Here is a 15,823-nt window from a genome sequence, read left to right as displayed (position 1 = left end):
AGGATAATATACATTGTCATTTAAAGAACTTTGGATATTGTTTCAATTAGAGAACAAGTCCAAAATAAGCCCAGTTAATTACTTGTGATTATTTCACATCTCATAAATCAATCTCTTCCAATTTTCAGAAGCAAGAAGTCACTAATTAAAATGTCTTCAGTGTGACATTGTGGGCTAAGAGCTCTGTGGGAAGCAAACCACCCAACTCCCTCAGCACATGTGTTTGTTGATATGAGGGACAGAGCCGGATCTTGCAAACCCAGATTTCAAAATTCCAGTTCCCAAGAACAGTGTCTTCATGAAGAAGAATGACTCTTTAGGTGGGTTGGGAAGATAAGAGTCTGGCTTCCCCTGCAACTTTGGCCCCATTTCAACCACTTTGCTTCTAGGCATCACAGAGACATCCTGGCCAGGGAAAAGGCAATGTGGTTCTGAGAGGCAGGAGTAGGTTTGGTGAAAACGCTGGATTTAGCATTTGAAAATGAGCGTTTGTATCTAACTCTGCATTTACTCACTATGAGATCCTGAGGAAATTGTTAGACTTCTCTGTGCTTCAGTTTCCTCATTATAAAATTATAGTAAAGAGCTAACCCAAGGTTTTATTGTGAAGATTGAGATAATACAGATGAAGTGCTTTGTAAAGAGCTATTATCAATGAGTTATTTTTAAATTGAGATATATGGACATACCATAAAATTTGCCCCTTTAAAGTGTACAATTTAGTAGTTTTTGGTATATTCACAAAGTTGTGCAACCATCACAAATTAGTTATTATTTTGAGTGGTGACTCTTAGAAATGAAGTCCTAAATGTATAATGTGACTGTCCCTATAATCTTTGGCATGAACTACTTAAATATGAGAATATAAAACAGTTATGTCTTATTATTATATGCATTGCTTCCTATGTGGAGAAGAAACCCAAAACATAACCCTGGAGAAGTCTTAAGATAGCAGTTGCTGGACCCTGAAATGGAAGATACTTATTTAGTGCTCTATCCCCAACGATCGATTAGATTTTTGTGAGGTCCTTTGCTCCTACCTCAGTAATACACTATCGAAAGTAGTCTATCTTCCTGTTAATTTTAATTTTAGTTGAAAAAATACTTGAGTAGCAGACATTTATAAGACAATCTGCTTCAATAACAATCTCATAATAATATGTGATATTTATTGAGCACTAATTTATGCCAAACATTGGATATTATTATTCTCACTTTACAAAGGCTCAGAGAGGATAAAAAAAAATAGAGAAGATACCTTCTAATATGGTGGAAGAATAAGGCTGCAGGTAGATAAAATTACTATAATGCACCACCAATACTTTAAAATTGGTGGAGTAATTGAATCCACATAGAATGACTAAGATCACATGTTTACAGATGTTAAGGTTTGTACAGAAATTAAAGATTTTTACAGAAGTTGGCCTGTTTGAAAAATCCCAGAATATCCTTCTCCTTTTGCTCTGATTTCATGCTGTTTACTAGTTTCACTTCTCGTGTTTCTTAATACCAGGAGGAATAGGCCTTGAATAGAGGCTACAGGAATTTCTACTGCCAGGAAGGAATATAATTTACATTAAATGGTTAAATGATATTCGAGTTCTTGTGTAAGGGACTAATTCATTTTTTTAAACTTTCAATTATTAAAATTTCCTAACATACACAAAAGTAGAGAGAATAGTATAGTGAATTCCTGTGTAGTTTTTACTCAGCTCTTCAATGACTGTCTATAGGTGGCCAATTTTATTTCATTTATTCTCCGGAGTTTTGGTGGGGAGGAGGCCGGAGTACTTTAAAGCAAATTCTATACATCTTGTCATTTTTGCTGGCTATCTTCTGATTCCTCCTCCCAGTCTGCTCTTTCTCTACCACTCATCCCTGCTCTGATTCCCTCGAGGCTGACCACTATAGAATGCAGGTGAGGGACTCCCTTCTCGTCTAGGTGGGTTCTGCCAATGGAGAGCACCACCAGGAGACTGGAGGAATGGAGGAGCTTAATACCTTGAGGTACTATTCCTCTGGACCCCTTTCTGAGGGTTTAACCAAAGATCACAACTTCTCTCCACAGGGTTCTCTGTCTCTGGGTTCTGATAACTCGTTTCCTCACCCCTAGCCCTAGGGGTGGTAACAGTTGTTGTTACTAAGCCAGGAACACTGCATTATACCTCATAGTTTCCCTACAGCCTTCCTACATCTTTGGAAAGGGTCCTTTTATTAAATTCTCTCTAAATTACCTAACTCGATTGTGCTACTTGTTTTCTGCTAGAAACCTGACTGATTCATTTCATCCAGAAATACTTCAGTATGTACCACTAATTGATAAAGACATTTAGAAAAACTTGACCATCATGTCATTATCACATGTAACAAGTTAACGATAATTCTTGAATATTATTTAATACCCAGTCCATAGTCAGATTTCTCCAACTAAAAAAATGTCTTTTTGTACTTGGTTTAAAGACCAAACAAAATCCATACCTTTAAAATTATTGTGCCTCTTAGTCTATAAGAATCTCTCCCCCTCCCCCCTTTTTAAATGGATGTTATAGATTTGTTGGAGAAACCAAGTCATTTGTTCTGTAGAATGTTCCACACTCTGGAATTTGGCTGATTGCTTCTACACAGTGTCATTTAACTTGTTCCTCTGTCCCCTGCATTTCTTATAAACTGGTAGTTACATTTAGATGCTTGACTAGATTTAGTTTCTTTTTCTTTTCTTTTTTTTTTAAGGCAAGAATACCTCGTAAGTGTTGCTGTGTACTTGAGGCGCATAATGTATAGTTGTTCTACTTTTGGTGATGCTAAGATTAGTCAGTGGATTTATAAATTGACCATCAGTCTTCCACTTTTTAGTATTGGTTAATGATCATCGCATAGATCTATTAATTCATTAGGAGTTGCGAATTGGTGATTTTCTAAAATCATCTTTCCTCTGCCTTTATCAGATAAATTTATTCGGTAAAGAATTTTCCATTAATAACTATTTGGTCACTCTAAAATACAGTTTGTAACAGAAAAACAGGATTTAATCACTTCCCTTTGTTAATTTTCATAATGAGTTGGTGTCCCAGTAGCCTTTAATTATGACTAATTATTTTATTACCATGATGAACTCATGGATTTTTATATATTTGATATGTTTCAATACACTTAATCATTATTTTTGATGTTCAAATTGTCTAACTTAGGTCAGTGAGAGCTCCTTTTCATTGATTCCTTGTAAGCCCTTACTAGCTTTTATTACTGTGATAGCACTTTAGTAGAAGAGAGGTCAACTCTGGACACTAATTTAATTGTGTTTTTAGACCCGCAAAACTGAGAAATAAGTTCACCTAGACTATAGTGAATTCATTAAGGTGATACCCTAAATACAGCCCAGTCATCCAGCCTCCCTTGCTTGTATGTTCAGTCATTCACTCAACAAATGTTTTTTGAGGACCTACTCTGTGCAATGTACCCTGATAACTTTGGTGAAACAACAGTGAAGACAATTCTTCCTCCAGAATAGCATACAAGAGGGAACAGAAGAGAGAAAAGAAAATTAAAATATAGTTAAAAGCACTATAGTAAAGAAGAAGACTCTGTAGGAGCATGGGGAAGGGGCTCCCACTCAGACTTAGGAAAGGCTCCATGGAGGAAGAGTCATTCTAGCTGAAACCTGAGGGCTCAGAGGTCAAGAGGAGGGGAAGAGAGGCAGGGGGCCTGCAATTTGCAAAGGCCCAGAGAGGCAGCCTGGGGCAGTCAGGGTGCTGTAGGATGGAGTGTGAAGAGGGAAGTAGTGTGAGATCAAGGTTAAATGAGACAATGCTGTACTGGATAAACACTAAAAAGTACTTAGTACACAGCCCAGCACATGGTTAGTGCTCAATAAGGGTTGGTGTTTAAAAATAGAGCTAAAAGATGAAAGTTATGTAATAATGAATTTTGCACCAAGGCCTCAGACAAGATGAAGACAAATGAAGGGAAAAAAACCTCAGCAAAATTTAGAATTACATTCCAGTGACATCTGTGAGGAGAGAAGGAGATGAGATGTTTAAGAGCTTCTGAAGGCACATCCTTTGGCTTGATGTTATCATGGCAGAAACTTTAAAAACCTGGATGTCAGGGAAGAGATTTGAGTGATTACATGAAAAAATATATACTTTATTTTGAAACAATCTCAAGCTTATGGAAAAGTTGCAAGTATAATACAACAAACTATTTTTTCTTCAACCACTTGAAAGTGAGTTGCTGGTATTTATGTCTCATTACCCTGAATATTTTAGTGTTTGTTTCCTCAAACAACAACATTCTCTTACATAACCATAATAAGACCATCAAAATCAGGAAATTAACGTTGTTACATTACTGTCGTCTACTCCTCAGATCCCATTCAAGTTTGGCCAATAGTCCCAGCACTGTCCTCTGTGGCAGAAGGATTCAGTTCAGAATCACACATTGCATTTAGCTGTCATGCCTCATTAGTCTCCTTCAATTTGGAAGTTTTGTCAGTCCTTCCTTCACAACCTTGACAATTTTGAGGATTACAGGTCAGTTATTTTGTAGAACCTCTTTGAATTTGGGTTTGTCTGATTGTTTCCTAGATATTAGTTTCAGGTTAAGCATCTTTGGCAGGAATACCACAGAAGTGATGGGGTGTTTTTCTCGTTGCATCCTATCAGTTGCCAGATGATTTCAGTTACTGATGTTAATTACTTTGATCTCCTGATTAAGGTAGTATCTGTCAGGTTTCTTTACTGTAAAGTTCCTATTTTCCCATCGTGTGGTGGGAAAGTTCATCAAACCTTACATTTATTTGAACAAAAATATTTATTGATAACCTGTAAACAACTGAAGTGTTCGGGTCCTGTGACCTCGTCCTGTGGGTGGAGGGGTCGGCCAGTGTCTCTACTTTTGTATTTCTTTAATAGAAGAAAAGAAAAGCAGTGTTTCTGAGTGGAGGGAACTCTGAAATTGGTGTCAGGACCCTTGAGGACTAGACACAGTTCTGCCACTGTGTCAGTCTGCTCAGGCTGCCATTACTAAATCACAGCCTGGGGGCTTCAACAACAGACATTTCTTTTTTTTTTTTTTTGGAGGAAGATTAGCCCTCAGCTAACTACTGCCAGTCCTTCTCTTTTTGCTGAGGAAGCCTGGCTCTGAGCTAACATCCGTGCCCATCTTCCTCTAGTTTATACGTGGGACGCCTACCACAGCATGGCTGCCAAGCAGTGCCATGTCCGCACCCGGGATCCGAACCAGCGAACCCCGGGCCGCCGAGAAGCGGAACGTGCGAACTTAACCGCTGCACCACCGGGCCGGCCCCCAACAGACATTTCTTTTCTCATAGTTCTGGAGGCTGGGAGTCTGAGATCAAGGTGCCAGGGTTAGTTTCTGGTGAGACCTCTCTTCCTGTCTTGTAGACAGTGGCCTTCTCACTGTGTCCTCACATGGCCTTTTCTCTGTGTTCTCACAGAGAGAGAGATCTCTGGTGTCTCCTCCCCTTCTTAGAAGGACACCAGTCCTATCAGATTAGGGCCCCAGCTTTTTTTTTTTTTTTTTTTTTTTTTACCTCATCTGACCTTAATTATCTCCCTAAAGGCCCTATCTCCAAACACAGTCACGTTGGAGGTTAGGGCTTCAGTATATGAAAGGCAGGGGGACAGTTTGGTCCAAAACAGTCACTAATGAGTGACTCCTGCTTTGTGCTTCCATTTCCTCTATCTAGGAGGGGTCCCAGCTATCTCCCTAGGATTCAAGCATCCCTGGAGGACTGACGGAGCAGGACTTCAGGACTCTATTTATATGTTGCTCCTGAAGAGTCTTAGGAAAGAAGTCATCCTAAGAGAGAAAGAGAGAGAGCTGAGTTCTCAAGCCTTGTTCAAGGATAGTCAGGAAGGAGAAGAAATGATGAATAGAGCATGGTCTCTGTCATTTAGATTTCCCTCCAGTTCAGCCCCCATGGGTTCATGCCTCTGTCTTAAGGTGAAAGGGCTGCAATTAAAAAAACAAAAGTCAAACTAAATTGAAACACCCATGCGGTGGAATACTGTTCAATGAGAAATAGGGATGAGATATTCACAATAGCAAAAAGGTGAAAGCAACCCAAGTGTCCATTGAGGGATGAACAGATAAACAAAATATGGTATATACATTACAGTGGAATATTATTCAGCCTTAAAAAGGAAGGAAATTCTGACATATGCTACAACTTGGATGAAACTTGAGGACATTATGCTAAGTGAAATTAGCCAGTCACAAAAAGGCAAACACTATATGATTCCCCTTATGTGAGGTATCTAAAATAGTCAAACTCATAGAAGCAGAGAATAGAATGGTGGTTGCCAGGGGCTGGGGGAGGGAGAAATGGGATTTATTGTTTAATGGGTATAGTGTTTCAGTTTTGCAAGATGAAGAGAGTTCTGGAGATGGATGGTAGCGATGGTTGCACAACAATATGAATATACTTAATACCACTGAGCTGTATACTTAAAAATGGTTAAGATGGTAAATTTTATGTTATGTGTATTTTACCACAATTAAAACAATGAAAATTAAACAATTAAAATATTTTTTAAAAAGGTTGAGCTATCAGGCTAAGCAAAGACATGGATGAATCTTGAAGGTACATGCTACGTGAAAGAATCAACTCTGAAAGGCTACAAACTTTGGGATTTTATTTATAGGACATTCTGGAAAAGGCAAAATTATAGAGACAGAAAACAAATCAGTAGGGATTCAATGGGGAAGAGGGTTGAATATATTAAGCACAGAGGATATTTTATGGTGGTGAAACCATTTTGTATAATACTGTAATGGTGGATATATGACACTATGCATTTGTCAAAACCCATAGAACCTTTTCGTATGTAAATTTCAAAAAAAAAAAAATCATTTAGGAGATAGGAGGGTCCCAAGATGGCGTAAAGAGTGGCACAGAATAATCTAACTATGTTATAAATGTTTGAAACAACCTCACTGAAGGAGGTGGGAGAAAAAGTGCTGACCTAAGTAACTTGGTAATTGAGTGGATTCTGTAAAACTAAATGCAAAAGGAATTGTACATCAGCACTATCCTCTAGTTGATAAAGTTATACCATGATAACACAATATACCATGATGGTGAACTTTACCATGGGGGTATAAGTTAACAATACTGAATATATATATACACACACATACACTGGAATTGAATAGTTAAATAAATGGATGGTGGATAGTGGGAGCCAGGTTTCTCGCTGTTGGAGTGGGAATTTACAGATAATCAAGGGGAAGAGGCTAGAATGATCCGCGTGGTAACGAATTAGAGTTGGAGATAGCAGTATGAACTTAAGTTTAGCTTATATAGATCCAGATGGTTACATACACAAGTAGCTACAGATATGTGCATATACATGGGTTAGTATACACACATTTCCTTACTCTGTCAGCAGAAGAGTCTAGAGGGTAGGATCCCTCAGTAGCAATGAGCACACCTAGTGCCTAGATCTTGGTTTCTAATACCATTCTCCAACCAAAGGAACCAAGGCTCCTTAGGGAAATGGCTGATTCAAGGCCTGGGGTAGGAAATATACAAGGTGAGCCTGGAGCATATTGTAGTGCCATAATGTAAATCCTACAAAAGAGGAATGGAGATATGTCAAAGGGACACAGGGACCAACTGAAAGAACTGGCCAAAGCTAGACAATTTGAGCAACAAAATAAAGTAGTACTGGAATATAACTCAAAAGAATAAAGTATATATCCATGAAGCCACACTGATATACATAAATGATTGGACAAATAAATGGGAGAAAAGATAAAAATAACTCATGCAGAAGAATTCCAAATAATTTTTATAGATGCTCTGCCTTCAAGGAGGCTGAGCATAGCTCCTCACGTGTTAAATGTGGGTTGTGCATATTGACTTGTTTTCAAAGAGAACAGTATGGAAAGGAAGGGGCAGAGAGGACAGGAAACAGTAACATTGCAGTGAAGAAACCTGACAGACACTCCCTCAGCCAGATGACCAAGGTTAACATTGACAGCGATGTCAAGCTGATAGGATGTACCTTTGATACCATGTGATGAGAATGGCACTTTATCTCTGTGCTCTTCCTTCCCAAAACACATAACCCCAGTCTAATCATGAGAAAATATCAGATAAATCCCAATTGAGGGACATTCTGCAAAATACCTGAACTCCTCAAAAGGGTCAAGGTCATAAAAAATAAGAGAAGTCTGAGAAGCTGTCATAGCCAAGGGAAGCCTAAGGAGATGTGATGACTAAATGTAATGTAATATCCTGGGTGGGATCCCGGAACAGCTAAAGGACATTAGGTAAAAATTAAGGAAGTCTGAATAAAATATGGACTTCAGTTAATAATAATAATATTAATATTGGTTCATTAATTATGACCAATGTTCCATACCAATGTAAGATGTTAATAATAGGGGAAACTGTGGGTGGCGTATATAGGAACTCTCTACCATATTTGCAATCTTTCTGTAAATCTGTGACTTTTTTTTTTTGCTGAGGAAGATTAGCCCTGAGCTAACCTCTGTGCCCATCTTCCTCCACTTTATAATTGTGTCTCAGCCACAGCATGGTTGACAATTGGTGTAGGTGTTTTCCCGGGATCTGAACCCACAAGCCTGGGCTGCTGCTGAAGCAGAGTGCACTGAACTTAACCACTATGCCATGGGGCTGCCCCATTTTTTTGTTTTGTTTTTTTAATCTATAACTATTTTAAATAAAAGTGTATTAAAAAATAAAATAATATCCACACACAAAAAATAAAAGTTGCTCCTAATTTTTTTTAGTAGAATTGGAACAGAAGGACGTTTCAGCAGAGCCTGGAGTTGGTGATTTGGGCAATGACAAGAGATGGTGAAGACCTCAGCACAGGACATCAGTAACCTTGGAGCAGGCACCTGTGGGCACAGCAACTGCAGAGTGCTTTGGGCAGCTCCCAGAGGCCTATCTGCCCTTTAAGCCTCAACAAAAGCTCTTCAGAGAGCCAGAGCTAGGTCGGGCTAGGAGAAAATGGCGGTGAAGACACTTGCTGTGCAGGTGCACTGGGGGCTTCACCAAACAATTTGGGAGAAAATAAGGCAGTTTGGTTTTCCTGCAGAATGAACAGAAGCAGAGCCAAAGAATTACTGTTTTGTAACTCTTGTTGCAGCCCTATATTTAGGATACTGTTGCCTGAAAAACTTGGGATCTACTAAATGAGGGGGCTTATCTCTAAGGTATCTAGAAATTTCTTTAAAATCTGTTAAATATAAAAGGTAAAATATAAAAATCTATAAAATACCCACACACCCAATGCAACTTAATAACCTGAGTCAAAGAGCGTACTTTTTTTTTTTTTGATAATGGTAAAACTAAGTTAGAACACAGATGCCAGGAATCCCTTTCTTTATACCTAATCTATTAGAAATACAAACCTCAGCCAACTGGTTTTTCAACTTCCTTTTGTCTCTAATGATGGGACTGGTGGTTTGAACCTGCGCTTACATTTCTAGTTTTGAATTTAACCGGACAAACCTGATTCTTGCCAGGATTATCAACTCTTCGAATTCTAGTTATGGGAGCTACCTCTTTCTGAATTCCGCTCCCCCTAACTTCCCATTCACTGCTCCCTTTCTGATGCGCAACTAGCTGTTTCATTTTTACTCAACTTCTCTTACAGTGTGCAGTATGACTGGCTCTTCTGTGTTAAAAGTGAGATTTGTGATTTTAATTCTTTATTTCCAAATGGTGAACAGAATCTAACTGGATCTATCAAAACACAGCCTAACCCCAGAACAAGGCTTGTCTGAGAAAGATTACGGACAGAATGACTAATTAATAGGCTCTTATCACCGTGGAGTCTTCATTCATTCAACAAATATTTATTGAGAATCAGTTAGGTGCTAGCCATCATGTGATGAATAAATACTATCCCTTTACTCTAGGTGCTTAGGCTATTGAGAAAGACAGGCTAATATTAAACAATGATTAAGTATTTTGTATATTAAGATAGGGGAATATTGTGCTGTCATCCCTAAAACTATGCTTTTTAATATTTTGCTGGGGGAAGTCATAGACTCCTTGAACTTGATCAATGTCATGGACTGTAGCTGCAGAAAACAAACATACCCCCAAAATCTTGCCAATAATTTCAAGTTATTCAAGGATCCTCTGAAGCCCTTCCATGAACTCTGTGTTTAGAATTAGCTACCCTAATTAATAAACACCAAAGCCAGATGAAACCAGAAGAAACAGACATTTCACGATAAATGGAGGGGAAGATAGACGAAGTGCCGAGGAGTAGCAGCAGCAAGAATGAAAAAATAAGTTTCTATAGCTTTGTCTTACGTGTGTTATTACCAGCTAACACACATAGCAATGACTATTTCCAGGAATAATCCACTAGGGAGGACCGAATGCCTCACCAAGTGAACTTTGCCCTCCCGCAGAAGAACACTTGAAGCTACCAGCTCTCTCCCTCCTGTTCCAGGGCAGAACCGGTGTGATGGGTGGTAAGAGGTGCCATAAACTAAGACTAAGCAGGGTAAAGGGGATGGAAAGTTACTGGGGTTTTGTGTGTGTGCTGTTTTGTACAGTAGAGTGTCAAGGAAGCCTTGTCTACTACGGTGATATTTGAGCAGAAATTTGTAGAAATTAGGGAGCAAACCATGTGGATATCTGGGAGAACCTTTCAGGCAAAGGGAGCAGCAAAGGGGAGGAGGCCAGAGGGTGGAGCAGAGTGAGGTGAGAGAGTGGTGGAAAAGAAGTCAGGGGGAAGTTGAGACATGCATGTCAGATCTCCCAAGGTCGGGGTGAAAGGATCAGGGATAAGGGATAAGCAGAATCTGAGGGTACCAGGCTCTGACAGGATCATAGAGTGCTGTTAGTAATGGAGAAACTGCTCAGTGAAACCCAGTGCGAGGTGTTTTGCCTTGCAGTACCCACGACAGCACAAATGTGGGAGTGGAGGGAGAGCCAGCCACATTAGGATGATGTAGACAAGCTTACCAAGCCCTACCTTACCAAGGTAAGGGTCCATATATGTAAACATGGGCACCCCTGTGTGTATGAGGGGGGAGTGCGGATAGGGTGGAGCCAGGAAACTGAAAGAACCATGGGGGAAATACTTAAGAAAGTGAGTAAAAAGCAGAAGCCTAGGATATCTTAAGTGGAAAGAGCTTGGAACTAGAGGAAAGGGCGAAGGATTGAGAAAGAGGGAAAGGGAGTGAGGACCTGGTATTTGTCAAATGCCTGCAATTTGCCAGGCAAATTTTTAAATATACATTTTGATTTGGTTTTAAAGCAATACTATCAGATGAGTGTTATTGTCCCCACTTTACAGATAAGAAAATTTCAGACCCAGAAACATTAAGTAACTTGACAAAAGTGATACACTAATAAATAGTAGGAGAGGGCAACATTATTATTCTGTCTTCTGTTCTTACCTATTTTCTTATGTTTCTGTATTGATTCATTTCTAATATTATATTTGGAGAAACAAAATGATGTTACAGGTAGGAAGACAACAGAATGATGGCAAAGTGGCAGGCATGGTTAGAATTGTCTACTGGGCTCTCCTCACTGGAGGATTACACACTTGGCCTTAGAAAACATGCCACAAGATGGCAGCATCTTACTCATTGTTTGGGGGCCGCTCATGCTCTGTGGCAGCTGTTTCAGCATAAAAATATTGAATAAAAAGTAATTTATCAGTTATAGTCCATATTTAGAAATTGACCCATCTTAAACCAGAGATAATTGTCAAGAAATAGAGTAAAAGTCCCTAAGTTCACAGAAATACATCCATTCATAGGCTTTGGGATCTTGACATGTTGCCTCCAGGTAAGCAGGATAAAAGAAACCATTTTCAATGCTTTATAGGAGTTATGCAAAATGGTAGAATGTAATGGTCAAGTTTCCATTTGGGACATCAGAGAGATCTGCATTAAAATACTAGCTCTGACACTTAGCCACATGGTGTTCTGCAAATGAATATCTTTCTAAACTTAATTCTTCATCTGTAAAATTCCTTCCCCTTAGATTTATTGATTATTAATGTGATTAATAATGTGATTATTAAATATCACATTAGGAGCTCTTTGGTGAAGTGCCTGACACTTACCACTCAATAAATAGTAGCCATTATCTGACATATACATATTTTTTTTCCTGAGGAAGATTCTCCGTGACCTAGCATCTGTGCCAATCTTCCTCTACTTTTATGTGGGTCACTGTCACAGCATGGGCACTGACGAGTGGTGTAGGTCCATGCCTAGGAACCAAACCCGGGCCGCTGAAGCAGAGTGCACCAAATTTAACCCCTAGGCCATGGGCCCAGCCCCAATAATTATTTATTGTTGTTTTCTCTTTATCTTCTTAATGTTAGAACTATAAACACCTTAGAAATTATCTAGTGTAATGGTTCTCAACCTTCATGCACTTTGGAATCACCTGGGGAGCTTTAAAAAATCTGCTTTCTGTAAGCTGGAGGCATCACATTTCCTGACTTGAAAATGTATTACAAAGCTACAGTAATTGGAACAGTATGGTACTGGCATAAAGACAGACAGGTAGATCAGTGAAACAGATTAGAGAGCCTGGAAGTAAACCCATGCATATATGGTCAACTGATCTTTGGCAAGAATGCCAAGAATATACAATGCAGAAATGACAGTCTCTTCAACAAATGGTATTGGGAAAACTGGATATTCACATGTGAAAGAATGAAATTGGACCCTTATCTTACACCATACACAACGATCAACTCAAAATGGATTAAAGACTTAAACACAAGCCCTAAAACTGTAAAACTCCTAGAAGAAAACATAGGGGAAAACCTTCTTGACATTGGTCTTGGCAATGATTTCTTGGAGATGACTCCAAAAGCATAGGCAACAAAAGCAAAAATAGACAAGTGGGACTATATCAAATTTAAAAGCTTCTGCACAGCAAAGGAAACAATCAAAAGAATGAAAAGGCAATCTATGGAAGGGGAGAAAATATTTGCAAACCATTTATCTGATAAGGAGTTAATATGCAAAATATACACAAAGCTCCTACAACTTGATAGTGAAAAACCCAAATAACCCAATTAAAGACTGGGCAATATTTGAAAAGACATTTCTCCAAAGAAGACATGCATATGGCCAACAGGTATAAGAAAAAGTGCTCATCTTCACTAATCATCAGGGAAATGCAAATCAAAACCACAAAGAGATATCACCTCACATCTGTTAGGATGGCTGTTATCAAAACAAACAAAAGATAAGAGTTGGTGAGGTTGTGGAGACATTGGAATACTTGTACACTGGTGGTGAGAATGTAAAATGATTCAGCCACTATGGGAAAAAGTATGGAGGTTCCTCAAAAAATTAAAACTAGAACTACCGTATGATCCAGCAATTCCACTTCTAGGTATATATCCAAAAGAATTGAAATCAAGATCTCAAAGAGATATATGCACTTGCATGTTCATTGCAGCATTAGTCACAATAGCCAAGATATGGAAACAACCCAAATGTCCATCAACAGATGAATGGATAAAGGAAATGTGGTATATACTCACAATGGAATATTATTCAGCCTTAAAAAAAGGAGGAAATCCTACCATTTGTGACAACATGGATGAACCTGGAGGAGATTATTCTAAGTGAAATAAGCCAGTCTCAGAAGGACAAACACTGTGTAATACCCCTTGTATGAGGAATCTGAAATAGTTAAACTCATAGAAGCAGAGAATAGAATAGTGGCTGCCAGTGGCTGGGGAGCAGGGGAAATGGGGAGTTGTTGTTCAATGGGTATAAAGTTTCAGTTGTGCCAGATGAGTAAATCCTGGAGACGTGTTGTACAACATAGTGCCTGTAGTTAACAGCACAGTATTGGGCATTTAAAAGTGTTAAGAGGGTAGATCTCATGTTGTGTTCTTACCACATAGACAAAAAATGGGGCACAAGGAAACTTTTGGAGGTGATGGATATGTTTATTACCTTAATTGTGGTGATAATATCATGAGTGTATGCATATGTCCAAACTCATCAAATTTTATACATTAAACATGTGCCCCTTTTTTTGTTTATCAATTATATTTCAATAAAGCCATTTGTGTGTGTGTGTGTGTGTGTGTGTGTGTGTGTGTGTGAGGAAGATTGGCCCTTAGGTAACATCTGTTGCCAATCTTCCTCTTTTTGCTTGAGGAAGATTGTCACTGAGCCAACATCTGTGCCAGTCTTCCTGTATTTTGTTTGTGGGATGTTAGCACAGCATGGCTTGATGAGTGTTGTGTAGGTCTGCGCCTGGGATCCAAGCCCACGAACCCTGGGCCACTGAAGTGGAGTGTGCATACTTAACCACTATGCCACCAGGCTGGCTCCCCAATAAAGCCTTTTTTTAAAAAAATGTCTGCTGTCTGGAGTGCCAGCCCCAGAAGTTCTGATTTAGTTGGCCTGGGGTGCAGCATGGTCATTAGAATTTTTTAAAGCACTCTCGCTGATTCCAATAGGCAGCCAGGATAGAGAACTACTTCTCTAGATCAACGTCCTCACTGTACAGGTAGAATAGAGAGGCTCAAAGAAAGTGGAAGTGACTTGTCTGCTGAAATAAAATTAAGAACTCAAACCAGGATCTCCTGACTCCTAGTCCTGGGCTCTCTCTAGCACACAACGCCGCCTTAGGCTCACTTCCTATGCTTCCACACACTCTGCCCGAGTCAAACTGTCTCGCAATTTATTCCCTGAACACACCAGGTCCACCCCGTGTCAAATCCGCAGCAATACAAGCTGCCGTTGGAGTGCCTATTGTGTGCCAAACAATGAGCAAGCCATGTTACACATGCTAACTCTAATCTATGCAAGCTTTCAGGGAAGCATCAGTATCCGTGGTGTAAGGGGGGAAGCTGCTGTTCAGAGACTCTAAGAGATGAGCTGTAGTCACAGCTGGTGAGGAGAAGTGAGAATCTGACATAGATCTGTTGACTCCCAAGTCCAGGGTCTTTTGCTGCCTTCAGTGCTGTCCATTCCCACTCCACCTTCCGCTTCCTGGGTTACTTCTCCATCAAGAACCAGCTCTGGTTTCACTCTTTCCCTAAAAACCCCTCCACCGCAGACCACAGGTATCTTTTTATCAACTCAGTTTTCATGGCACTAATCACCCACATCAGCTGTTTGGTCAGGGTCTACCTCTGATGGTAATTTATTTTGTCATGTATAGGACCTCTTTCCTTCTCCATGAGGCTGGAAAGGAGTGCATCTTCCTCTAACTGTGTGAATCTATCCTGGTCCTGTAGCCATGTCAAGATATGGTGATATTGCAAGATCGGAACAATCTTTTGTGACACTCCTCCCCTGGGAAAATCTGGGAGAAAGGGAACACCTATAGGCTCAAGTGAGGTAGAAAGAAGCTCAGGGTTAAATTTGTAGTAATATTCTTTTCTACAAGTAAGCCCCCAGATGTCAGTAGAAAGCCTAGTTTTGTTTTTTGCTTTGTTTTTTTAATTGAAGTATAATTGACATACATTATATTAGTTTCAGGTGTACAACATAATGATTCAACATTTGTATACACTGCAAAATGATCACTACAATAAGTATAGTTACCATCTTTTACTATACAAAGTTACAAAAAAATTTTTTTCTTGTTTTGGGAACTTTTGAGATTTACTTTCTTAACGTCTTTCAACTTGGCAATACAGTATTATTGACATTACATCCCCATGACTTATTTATTTATGTACCTCTTGATATCCTTCACCCATTTCTCTGAGCCTCCCCAACCCATTCCCCTCTGGCAACCACAAATCTGTTCTCTGTATCTATGAGATTTGTTTTGTTTCATTTGTTTATTTTGTTTTTTAGA

This window comes from Equus quagga, chromosome 14 (assembly GCF_021613505.1).
Source record: "Equus quagga isolate Etosha38 chromosome 14, UCLA_HA_Equagga_1.0, whole genome shotgun sequence".
NCBI classification, from domain to species: Eukaryota; Metazoa; Chordata; class Mammalia; order Perissodactyla; family Equidae; genus Equus; species Equus quagga.
The sequence above is the reverse complement of the archived record's forward strand: the minus strand, read 5'-3'. Positions refer to the sequence as shown.